General features: G+C 45.3%; 1 protein-coding gene across 10 annotated transcripts in view; it reads right to left on the bottom strand.

The window, feature by feature from the left end:
- The window catches only part of Sgsm3 (small G protein signaling modulator 3), a 34529-nt gene extending 21667 nt beyond the window's left edge, over nucleotides 1-12862 (bottom strand). For 3 of the 10 annotated variants that reach the window (XM_006520249.4, XM_006520244.4, XM_030248261.1), the window contains exon 1: nucleotides 12759-12862. The gene's annotated coding sequence lies outside the window, so the exon portion shown is untranslated. The other 7 variants (NM_134091.2, NM_001357669.1, XM_006520245.4 and 4 more) reach the window with 4 other exon arrangements.
- Between the last annotated feature and the right edge of the window lie 348 nt (nucleotides 12863-13210).

The raw sequence follows: 13210 nt of genomic DNA, 5'->3' as shown, positions 1-13210 counted from the left end.
CCTTGACTTGAAATTTTTTTGCTTTTCTTCAAAAAACAAACAAACAAAAAAGTTAAATTGCCAGTCATGGTAGCATACACCTTCAATTCTAGCACACAGTGTCAGCTGAAGCCAGCCTGGTCTACATAGTGAGTTTTAGGAAAGCCAGAGCAATGTAGAGAAATCCTGTCAAGGGGCGAGATGTGTGTGTGTGTGTCTGTGTGTGTGTGTGTGTGTGTGTAAATTTGTTGACTTGACTTATACTGGATGATCTAATGGCCCTGCTACCTACCTGGCTCTCAACATGCACTGTTGCATCTGCCGTAGTATATTTCCCCAGGTACTGGAGCCTGTTTCCATCCTCTCAGAGCACAGTGCTTAATAAAGCCTTGATAAAGGGACCATTCCTGCTAACCTTCTAGAACTGCTGCTCTCCCAAACACCCCACTGACCCTTGTTGAAAACATGATTATTCCATTCCATCACCTCCCACATCCCTCAGTGTAGACACCTGAGGTAATCCCCCACTTCTCAGTAGAGCCTCCCATAACCAGCACCCGCAGAAGAGCAGAACAACCTCCTCACTCATTTCCCTCCAGCTCCTGCTCCTACAGGTTTGCAACTGGGCCACTGTCCCTTCCTTAAGTCAATATTTCCTTTGTGCAGGGATAGAATGTTCTTTCAGGCCAGAGAGGTGTGGTAGTGTAATACAGAACACACAGTGGGCAAACACAAACCAGGCAAAGAGGAACCTCCCTTGGAGCAGCATGCCAAGGAGCAGGCTGCCACTTCCTGCTCAGTAGTCGAGAGAAATGCAGTCCTCCTGTGAGGACTTGCTCAGCTCACAAGCATCAGGTCTCTGAAGACTTCGAGTCCCTCCAAGGATCACTCCCCTAATATTACAGCTTGATAGTATCCAGCTGGTAATGAGGGTCGCGAAAGCAAGGTACCTGCATAGTCCATCTATATTCTACCACTAGGGGAGTGAAAATGAAATGTGTTGCCTACCTGAAAGTCAACATTCAGAGAGCCCTACAAAACAGCTGGGAGTTTTTGAGGAAAATAAAGTTCCTTGATGACTGACTAGGGAAAAGTCCACTGAGAAACCTTTATTTTAAATTTATAGTAAGACAGGGGGTCTGATACTGTATGGTCCCATTACCACAAAGAAACAGTCTATAAGCTGGTAATAACCCCAGTACTCTAGAGGTGGGGGCAGAAAGATCAGAAATCCAAGGTCATCTTTGGCTCTTAACCACTGTCTTAATTAGGGTTACTATTGCTGTGACGAACCACCATGACCAAAGCAACTTGGGAAGGAGAGGGTTTACTTCTTACACTTCCATGTCATAATACATCACTGAAGGAAGCCAGGGCAGGAATTCAAACAGGGCAGGAAGCAGGAGCCCTAGCTGTCCTGTAATCATTATATAGACCAGGTGGACCTCAAACTCACAGAAATCCATAGTGAGACTCTACCCCAACCCCCCAAAAGGCAAGACTTAGTCATCACTGTCCTACTGAGCTACAGATCATCTCACCCCACAGGCCACACTGCTATTTCTAACTTTTCTTTGGGTATCTCACAATGCATCTGTTTTTAGCCCATCACCACGTGATTCCTTCTTAATATCCCATTTTCTTCTAAGATATTTAGATTTTAAGGTTTAAGGTAATTTTCAGGTCTTATGTTTCTTTTACTCCCACACTGAGTTACCTGGAAAGTTTACCATTTTTGCAGCTAGAACACCTCTAACATCCTGTTCCCAAGGCCTTAGTCCATACCTTCACTACCATGTTCCTGGTCCACCGTGCATAGCTCCTAACAGGCTTTTGTGCCTCCAGACTGTCTTCTATTCAAATGAAGAATAGATCATCAGTCTGCCAGCAGCACAGTCCTGCACTCCCAGTTACTCAGGAGGCTGAGGTAGGACAATGACACTTTCAAGGATGCCTGGGCTACAGGGCAAGTTCAAGGCTAATTTGGACTACTGAATAGTCTCAAAATAAAAAAGTCAAAAACAAACAAGAAAACAAAAAAGAAAAAAAGGAAAACCTTGGAAATAGAGACCAATGGCAGAGCACATGCCCAGCAAGCATGAGATTACAAGTTCCACCCCCCAGTGTGGGGAACTAAGGGGAGGAGGCACTATGATCAGATTAGCAGCCCAGAAGCACAGCTCCCAACAGCACATATGCTCCCAACCCACTTCAGCCAGAGGTCGATTTTGGGATATTCAGTCCCTTCTCTGCCTCATTTTCATTAGTGTGTGTGTGTGTCTATATGAGTGTATCTATAACACATGTATATGGGTACCATAGTGCCCAGAAGAGGATATCAGAGCCCCTGGAGCTGGAGTTAACAGGCAAGTGCTGGGGACACAAACTTAGATCCTCTGGAAGAACAAAAGGTGCTCTTGGGGCTGGAAAGATGGCTCAGCGGTTAAGAGCACTGACTGCTCTTCTGAAGGTCCTGAGTTCAAATCCCAGCAACCACATGGTGGCTCACAACCATCCGTAATGAGATCTGATGCCCTCTTCTGGTGTGTCTGAAGACAGCTACAGTGTACTAATAATAATAAATAAATCTTTAAAAAAATAGTGCTCTTAATTGCTGAGCCACCTCTCTAGCCTTATGTTTTTGAGACAGAGCCTGTCACTGAAGCTTACCTTTCGCTGAACTGGCTAGCCATCAAGCCCCAGGGATCTGTCTCTGCACCCCAAATGCTGGGGGGTTACACATATATGCCACCTGAGTGCTAAAGGTCCCAATCTTGTTCCTCATACTTGTGCAGCAAGTACTTTACCCACTGAATCATCTTCCTAATCCTTAGCCTCGCCCCCTTTTACTTATTTTGTGCCCAATCAACATGGAAGTCAGAGGACAACTTGTAGAAAATATTTCTCCTTCTACTACCTGTGTCTCAGGCCTGGAATCAAGTACCTATAATCCATTTTGCATCAGTTTTTTTTTTTTAATTTATGTGTATGAGGGCTTTCCCTGCATGTCTGTCTGTATACTATGTGTGTGCCTAGTGCCCAACGCCCAACGAGATCTAAAGAGAGTATCACATTCCCTGTAGTTGGAGTTACAGTTATAAGCCATAACTTGAGTGCTGGAAATCAAACCCTGGCCCTCTACAAGAAGAGAAAGTCTCTTAATCAATGAGCCCTCTTGTCAGCCCTGCCTGCATCAGCTCTTAGGTTTCTTCTGCTTAGAAGGCTGCCTCTCATTTCCACTTTTTTTCCATTTTTTAGTACTCAGCTCTAAATACCATTTCTGTGATGCTTCCTTTCAACATCTCCTTATACTCACATAATGCCAAACACAAACCACAGTCTAGGTGCTGGAGAGATGGCTCAGCAGTTAAGAACACTACTCCTCTTCCAGAGGGCCTGAGTTCAATTCCCAGCAATCACATGGTGGCTCACAGCCACCTGTAATGGGACCCCATGCCCTCTTCTGGTGTGTCTAAAGACAGCTACAGTGTATTCACATATATTAAATAAATAAATAAATCTTAAAACAAACTAACAAAAACTCCACAGTCTATTTAGCTAGCTGTATACCTTTTCTAGTAGACTGAAACTCTGTTCAGGTTAAATCCTTCAGCATGTCAAACTTAAATTCAGGGTTCCCCAGACACTAAATTAGCTAACTGTTGTATTTAATGAAGCATCCACATGCATATTTTGAAGATTAGATAAAGAAATCCATATTTACCTTATTTAAACATGGAGCAGTGGAAATAAGAAGCCTGGGTTTAATGATATGTTCTGTCACTTAGCTGTGAGCCCTTTAGGCAAAACAATCGCTCATAACCTCTATTTTCTTTATTTGGGGGGCGGGCATTGAGACAGGGTCATGTGGCCCTAGCTGTCCTCACAGAACTTCACTTGCCTCTGCTTCCCAAATTCTGGGATTAAAGGCTTGTGCCACAACTCTTGTCTAACCTCAGCTCTCCTATCATTAAAATTAGGATAGAAAAGTACCTAACGCTAACCTGCAGAATAAGTGAAAACATATTTACCACCTCTGGCACTATGCCCAAAACCCTCACTTTAACCCTAAACACCACAACAAAATTCTACCATATATTTGACATGGAAACTCTATTTCCTTTGTGTGGGTGGTTTTCTTTTTTTTCCAAGACAGGGTTTCTCTGGCTGTCCTGGAACTCTCTTTGTAGATGAGGCCAACCTGGAACTCACAGAGACCCACCTGCCTCTGCCTCCTGAGTGCTGTGATTAAAGGCATGCGCCACCATGACCAATAGAAACCCTATTTTCTAAAGATGGACTGATACATGCCTATCCCACATCTTCTTCTTTTTTTTTTAAGATGTATTTATTTTATATATTTGGGTGCTCTACGTACACCTGCATGCCAGAAGAGGGCATCAGATCCCATTACAGATGGTTATGAGCCACCATGTGGTTGCTGGGAACTGAACTCCGGACCTCTGGAAAGCAGTCAGTGCTCTTAACCATTGAGCCATCTCTCCAGCCCCTATCCCACATCTTCTTAACATATGACAATGACAGTCCTCCTCACTGAGCGGTAGAGTTTTTAAGTTCCCTCCTCTTGACATGAAGGAAAATTCTGTGACTATTTCAACCTAGAGAATACTGCAGAACTAACATGATGTGGCACCCAAGGTTTTATTATAAAAAACACCATGCACTTTCACCAATTTCCATGAGATGTTAACTCTTATACACATCTACCACACCATGACTTAGGTAAAGTCATGGAAAGGTCGCATTCTAGGCCAATCATATAGGGTAAGGTCCAGATGGCAGCCAACATCAACACCCAAGACATGTAAGAAACTTGTAAGGACGAGGTAGGGGAGAGATAGAATTTCACAGTCGGGGCTGGGGAGATGGCTCAGAGGTTAAGAGTACTAACTGAAGCCGGGTGGTGGTGGCACATGCCTTTAATCCCAGCACTTGGGAGGCAGAGGCAGGTGGATTTCTGAGTTCGAGGCCAGCCTGGTCCATAGAGTGAGCTCCAGGTCTGCACAGAGAAACCCTGTCTCGAAAAAACAAAACAAAACAAAAAAGTACTAACTGTTCTTCCAGAGGAGCTGAGTTTAACTCCCAGCACTCATGTGGGGCTCATAACTATCTATCTGTAAGTGCAGTTCCACAGGAGTCATGGTATATAAACATACAGACAGACAAAATATCTATACATGCAAAATACATTTTTTTTAATTTAAAAAAAATATAGGGCTGGAGAGATGGCTCAGCGGTTAAGAGCACTGACTGCTCTTCCAGAGGTCCTGAGTTCAAATCCCAGAAACCACATGGTGGCTCACAACCATCTGTAATGGGCTCTGATACCCTCTTCTGGTGTGTCTGAAGAAAGTGTAATATAAAACAAATAAATAAATCTTAGAAAGAAAGAAAGAAAGAAAGAAAGAAAGAAAGAAAGAAAGAAAGAAAGGAAGAAAGAAAGAAAGAAAGACCGAAGAGACAGATTAGTGGTTAATCTTCCAGAGGTCCTGAGTTCAGCTCCTGCCAACCGTTTACAACCATCTATAATGGGATCTGATTCCGTCTTCTGATTTATATTTATGTAAGTACATTTACATATTTACTTAAATACAGAGCACTCATATACATAAAATACTTGAATAAATAAATCTTAAAAACAAAACAAAAAAAAAACTTTTCCAAAGAAAAGGAAAGAAAAGAAAAATAAAAGAAAAGAAGTACTGACTATTCTTCCAGAGGACCTAGGTCCAATTCCCAGCACCTACATAGTAGCTCATAACTGTCTGTATATAATTTCAGTTCCAGGGGATAGATACCCTCTCCTGCTCTCTGAGCATACCAAACTCGCCACACTTGGTACATAGACATACATGTAGACAAAACACCCATACACATAAAGAATTATAATTTTAAAAACTTAAAGTCTCATATTGTAGCCAGGGTAGCCTCAAATTTATAGCAGTCTGCCTCGGTTTCCTAGTAAAGTGCTGGCAATACATGTGTGAGCTGCACAGCCTACCATGAAGAACCCGGGAAAGACGGAAAAAACATTTGTTGACTTAATAAGTGAAGACCCCAAAGAATGGTAAACAGACCAAGGAGCTAACACAGACCACAGCAGATGAGTTATCCATATGTAAACGACAGAGCAGAAGTCACTCTGTTAAGGAATATCAAGTAAGCCAGGCAGTGGTGGCACACGCCTTTAATCCCGGCAGAGGCAGAGAGGCAGAGGCAGAGGCAGAGAGGCAGAGAGGCAGAGAGGCAGAGAGGCAGAGGCAGAGGCGCAGAGAGGCAGAGAGGCAGAGAGGCAGAGAGGCAGAGAGGCAGAGAGGCAGAGAGGCAGAGAGGCAGAGAGGCAGAGAGAGAGGCAGAGAGGCAGAGAGGCAGAGAGAGAGGCAGAGAGGCAGAGAGGCAGAGAGGCAGAGAGGCAGAGAGGCAGAGAGGCAGAGAGGCAGAGAGGCAGAGAGGCAGAGAGGCAGAGAGGCAGAGAGAGAGGCAGAGAGGCAGAGAGGCAGAGAGGCAGAGAGGCGCAGAGGCAGAGAGGCGCAGAGGCAGAGAGGCGCAGAGGCAGAGAGGCGCAGAGGCAGAGAGGCGCAGAGGCAGAGAGGCGCAGAGGCAGAGAGGCGCAGAGGCAGAGAGGCGCAGAGGCAGAGAGGCGCAGAGGCAGAGGCAGAGGCAGAGGCAGAGGCAGAGGCAGAGGCAGAGGCAGAGGCAGAGGCAGAGGCAGAGGCAGAGGCAGAGGCAGAGGCAGGCAGACCTCTGTGAGTTCCAGGCTATCCTGGTCTACAGACTGAGTTCCAGGACAACCAGGGCTACACAGAGAAAACCTGTCTCAAAAAAAAAAAAAAAAAAAAAAAAAAAGGAGGAAGAGGAAGAAGGCAGGAAGAGGAAGAAGGCAGGGAGGGAGGGAGGGAGGGACAGAGAGAGAGAGAGACAGAGAGAGAACACCAGGCAAAAGATCTTGGAGAAGAGCAAGAGTTTGCTACCAATGAAAAACCAGGATAAAGCCAGGCATGGTGGCACCTGTCTATAAGCACAGCATAGCACATGCCCCTGTGGAGGTAAAAGGACAACTCAGTTGTCTTCTTTACATGGAACCAAACTCAGCTCATCAAGCCTGCACCTGCCAAGCCAGTTCACCCGCCCTGTACAGCAATGTTGAGGGTGTCAGAACCTCAGATGAGACTGCCTCAAAAAGGAGAAGGAAGAGAAACAGAAAGAGTAGGGATAAAGTAGTGCTGGACTTTAACCTTATTCTCAAGTCACACAAGTTAAGGATATTTACCAATGGAACTCAAACATAAGAAGTGGGAAATGGCCTGCCGTGTCCTGTCTTTAGAATGTTAGCTGAAGGCTGACTGCACAGCTAGGGAAGGATGGGAATGCCCATGTCATTTTGTTAAGGAAAAAAGGTGTTTTCATTTAAACCCTAATTGGAAGCCATGCCTTTTCTAAGAGTTATTTTTATTATTGAGATGGGATCATCGCCCCTATGTTGCCCAGGCTGGCCTGAAATTTTCTGGGTTCAATCTTCTGCCTCAGCCTCCATGGTAGCTGGGGATACAAGCATGGGCCATCTCCTGTTTTAAGAATGGACTTCTGGTAATTAATTAGTGCTTTCGATTTCAGTTTTCATGTTGATCCTATTGAGAATCCATCTAATGAAAGCTAACCAAGGATCAAAAGAAGCTAACCTAAAACCCACATCGTTAGAGAAAACCACAAATATAAAGCTCGTCTCAAGGATGGCACACACCTGTAGTCCTAGTCCCAGGAGGCAAAAGCAGGAGGATCTCGAGTTCAAGGCCAGCCTGGGCTATATAACAAGACCACATCTAAAACAAACAGCAACACATCACACGTAAATAGAGCCAGCCACAGTGACATACACCTGTGATTTCTGCACTAGAAGACAAAGGCAGGAAGATTACCTTTCAATATCACTCTTAGCTGTACAGTTACTTTGAGGCCAGCCTAGGCTACAAGGGACCCTGTCGCAAACAAACAGAACCTCACAAATACACACTATACAACACAAATGCTTTAAAATGCAGAAAATATAGAGCTGGATGCAAAAACACATTGCCTTTAACCCCAGCACTTAAGAGGCAGAGGCAGGGGCTGGAGAGATGGCTCAGTGGTTAAAGAGCGCCGACTGCTCTTCCAAAGGTCCAAAGTTCAAATCCCAGCAACCACATGGTGGCTCACAACCATCCGTAACAAAATCTGATGCCCTCTTCTGGGGTGTCTGAAGACAGCTACAGTGTACTTACATATAATAATAAATAAATAAATCTTTAAAAAAAAAAAAAGAGGCAGAGGCAATGAATCTCTGTGAGTTTGAAGCCACCCTGGTCTACATGGCAAGTTCCAGGCCAGCTAGAGTTATATGGAGACCTGGCCTCAAAAAACAAAACAAAAACAAAAAACAAAAAAAAAAAATAACAAAAAGAAAAAGGGCTGGAGAGATGGCTCAGTGGTTAAGAGCACCGACTGCTCTTCCGAAGGTCCTGAGTTCAAATCCCAGCAACCACATGGTGGCTCACAACCACCCGTAATGAGATCTGACGCCTTCTTCTGGTGCATCTGAAGACAGCTACAGTGTACTTGAATATAATAAATAAATCTTAAAAAAAAAAAAGGAAGAAAAGTTCAAGTGGTTGTTGCACATGCCTTTACTCCCCAACACTCAGGAGGCAGAGACAAGCACATATCCGAGTTTAAGGTTTAAGGCTAGTCTTGTCTACAGAGTGAGTTCCAGGAGAGCCAGGACTACACAGAGAGGAACCCTGTTTCGGGGGGGGGGGGGGGGGAAGAGATAGAGAGAGAGAGAAGAATATGAGTATAACCAGAAGAGAGATACAATGTTAGAAGACACAGATAACAGTTAACTATGCCTACTAAAAAGAAGTGAATGCTTCATTTGTGAATGGTGATCATAAGGCAATGAGCCTACATTTTCAAAAGAGGAATGACTTATTATATATGTAAAATTCAAAAAACAGAGTTGTCAAAATAGCACATAAGGTAAGGGGCACAGAAAATGTAGCCTCACCATTTAGTCATATGCTACTACTAGCACTCATCTCTACCATGTTGAGCACAACAATCCCATAAAGCATTTAAGCCTCCAAGTTATCACTCACCTACTGTTGATCTAGAGAGGTAAGGTGGTGAATAAGACAAAGGCCCTACTTTCCAAGAGCTTACACTAAAAGCTGGTATCACAAAGACGCATTTGTGGCTCAGGTCCTAGTCTGTCAGACTCCAGAGCCTGCACTTTATCTTTCAACCATATCACTTCTCGCTGGAGGGGGATGGGAGCACGATTCTTCCTCAAAGTACAGAACCACACATGCAGGCTAATAGAATTGCTAGAGCAAGGAATTATTTCTCTCTGTTAGTGGTCCAGCGCCTTTCCCCAATTCCCAAGACTAAAGACTATGATATAAGCATTTAACATACAATACTAACAATTTCCAACTTCTTTCCCTAAAGTCTCAGGGTAAAGCTTACAGAGGGTGGGATACACAGTAGATATCCATGATATTCATGAATACTCAATGAAGTTCATGAAGGTGAAAGCTTAGTATTACACTAAGAAGTAAATAAAAGACAGGGGGAGAGTCTGAACCTCGACTTTGAGACAAATTTATGTATCCCTGGATGACCTTGAACTATCTATATAGCTAAGGATGACTCTGAATGCCTGATCCCCTGCCTCCACTGGGATTACAGGCAGATACCACCATATCTGTAGCACCATATATGATGCTAAAGATCAAATACAGGGCTTCATTCATACTAGACAACCAACCTACAAACTAAGCTACATCCCCAGGCCTGGAATCTGCTTTTTAAGGACAAATATAGGAAGAAAATGAGCCTGGTGTGGCGGTGCACACCTTTGATCCCAGCACTGGGGAGGCAAAGGCAGGCAAAGCTCTATGAGTTCCAGGCCGGCCTGATCTACAGATCAAGTTTCAGGGCAGCCAGTGCTATATAAAAGAGACCGTGTCGTCTCCAAAAAAGGAAAATGGGAAGCTTACCCTGAGAATATAACTCAATGGTAGAGCTTGCCTACCATATGAGAGTCCCTAGGTTTGACTCCAAGCACTACATTAAAAGGAAAGAGTGGAAACAAGAATGAGGAAAAACATAAATATACTTGCTTTTGTTGTTTTGCAGAGCTGGTATTGAACACAGAGCCTTGTACATAGAAGGAAATTAAGCCACATCTCCAATACTTTGAATATACTTGCTGACAGGACAATACAAAACACTGTCAAAAAGAGGACTGGTGGTACGCATTTGTATCTCAGCACTTGGAAAGGAGAGGCAGGAAGATGCTGGGTTCTAGGCTTCTCAGCAAGCATTATGGGAAAGGGGGAGAAACTATGGGAGAGAGGGAAAAATGGGGTTTTAGAACTAGATAGAGTTAACTAGATGATGGCTGTGTCACAGTGTTTCTATGAAAAATCACTTAACCTCTAAACCTTATTTACACATATGTAAAACAAAATTAACCTACAGTTGACTGCCATGGTTACAGTGTTTATTAGGGAAAAGAGATTCAACAATATTACTGCAAATAGAAGCCACACTCCTGTGTCTAACTTCTCCCACCTAGCTGTCCTGTACGGATTTCCTGTCCGAGTTTGTGTTATATGCAATGACAAACAGGATCTTTATTTCTTCTGTGTACCACCCTTTGTGCTAGTCCCACTTCCTTATGACAGTCTGAGCCCATGAATGGCTGCTATGGAAAATTACTGCTGTTACCCGCTGAATAACAGGCAGAGTCTGGAGAACACGCTGATGAATCTTATGTTAAGTCACCAAATCTACAAGGTTTTGGGCTTCTGCCATATCTTCATTGAGAACAAAGAAGAAATAAGGAGAAAACACAAACAGAGAACATTTTGTCTGACTCTGAGCCAGCAGGATGCTCTTGCAGTCCCTCCAGGCACAGGAAGACAGCCCTGCAACAGCAGAGTTCTCCTCAGTCTCTTTCTCAGAACTTCCCTCACTTCCATGACATGCTACCCCAGTTCATCCGTCTGTCAATGTGACAAGTTCCCAAATTCACAAAGAAAGAGGGTGAACACATTTTTATGTGGTGGCAACTACTTGCTCACAACCTTCTTCTTGCTAGGAACTAAACAAAAGGTTTACTTTTGTCAACCAGCACTGTACCCAAGCCACATCCAGGACTCCCCACAGTCTTATTAAATTAATGTTGATCCAGGGGTCATATACACCAGCCAAAACACCTCCCCTCTACCATAGACCACACATATCTGTGGTTAAAAAGGACAGGGAGTTGGATGTGTTGACACATGCTTTAATCCCAACATCTACGAGTCAGAGAAACAGAAAGATCACTGAAGACCAGCCTAGTCTACACAGAAAGCTTCGGGCTAGCCAGGGACAAACAACACCAGCAACAATCAGGGGTGGAGCCATAGCTCTACGGTTAAGAATGAATACTGCTCTAGCAGAGAAGTCAAATTTGGTTCTCAGAACCCATAACAATCTCACCGCTGTTCTAACTCCTGGGGATCTAAAGCCATCTTCTGACCTTTGCAGGTCATGCACTCATGAACACACACACATTTAAAAAAATTAAATTTTAAAAGTTTAAAACCAATCAACCAATCAACCAAAAAACCAAGATGAGATAATGATGAAGAAGCTACATTAAGGATTTGGGGACAGCTCAGTAGTGGAGGGAGGCCCTGGGTTCCATATGGAATAATCAACAACAACAGTAGCAGCAGCAGCAGCACACACATAGGTCACGGGGAACAGAGTATGGGAAACTGATCATTAATGCTTGGAGTCAGAAGAAAGCTGGAGGCTAACAGAGGGCTTAAGGGGGAAAAGAACCAGGAACTGTGCGTGCCTGAAAACTCAGTCACCAGCACAGTCAGAAAAGCTACAAAGAAAAAAAGATGAAACTGAAAAGTAGTCCGGTTGAAGATGTGAATTTGGAGGCTTGAGAGCGCACACCTTCAGTTCGGCACTTGGAAAGCAGAAGCAGGCAGAGCTCGGAGTCTGAGGCCAGCCTGGGCTACAAACATGAATTTACCTAGAAAGATTTCTTTTAAGGAACCGGATAGACAGACAGACAGACAGACAGACAGATAATACCCACTCCCCTGTCATCTCTAAAAACTCACCACCAACACCAACAAAAACCTAAACAAAAACAAAAACAAACCCACCATAGCCCATCATAAATTTCCTATGCATCATGAGACGGGAAGACACGGCACAATCTGTCACTGACAAGGAAACTTTAAAGCATCTGTATTTCCTATTACTGCCCTATGAAAGCAGTCGGGACCCACACCTAAATCTCAGGGTAATTTCAGGACCTCTAACCGGAAGCACACGAGGCGACCCCTGCCTACACGTCCGCCTCAGTTTCCCCGCTGCTAACACTCGGCCTAGGCACTGAACCCGAGTCTTCCAGGGGAACAGCTAAGTCGGCTCTGAGGGAGAGTTGCCACCTGCCGAGACGCCCGCCGCTGCGTCAGGCGCAGTTCCTCCGGGTCGCCGGGAGCCGCCGGAGGGGGTGGGTCTGTCACTGTCACGCGCGTCCCGGGTCGCCGTGGGAGCAGCCACGCCGCGGCGGCTCGCCGCCCCCGCCTGAGGCGGCGCCTTCCCCGCCGCCTTCCCCTCAGCCCGTACCCCGCGGCCTCCACTCAAGAGGCAGGTGAGCGTCCCCCTCGCCGGCCCGGAGACTCGGAGACTCGCGCACCGCTCACCTGTCTCGCGGCCACCTCAGCACCTCGGCAGGTCAGGCTAGCAGCTGCCTCCTAGTCGGCGCGCACTGCTGCCCTTCTGCGCACGCGCGGGCCGCAGAGCCGGTGGCCGTGGGGCATGCTGGGGGCTGTAGTTTCGCGGGAAGACTGGCCCATCCCAGGTTCCAGGCGTCCTTTAGAGGTAGGTACCCCAGGCACCCGGTCTGTGATGCAAGCAACTCGTGGTTGTTTGGGAGCAGTCAGGATGGAGTCAGTGCACAAGTCCAGAAACTGGTCTTCTCTTTCAGGCTCACAGAGCTGGCTTCTAGACCAGATTAATCTAGTTTTCCATCAGTCACAGGCCCTGGGGAAAGCAGTAATTGATTGAGGTCATGACTAAGAAGGAAGCGGTGTGTGGAACCTGAGCACCTGCTTTTGAGTCACTCGTAACATTTTGCGCATCCATAAAAACCCGG

Source organism: Mus musculus, chromosome 15 (assembly GCF_000001635.26).
Source record: "Mus musculus strain C57BL/6J chromosome 15, GRCm38.p6 C57BL/6J".
Lineage (NCBI taxonomy): Eukaryota > Metazoa > Chordata > Mammalia > Rodentia > Muridae > Mus > Mus musculus.
Note: the sequence above shows the minus strand (reverse complement) of the source record. Positions and strands in the feature narration are given on the sequence as shown.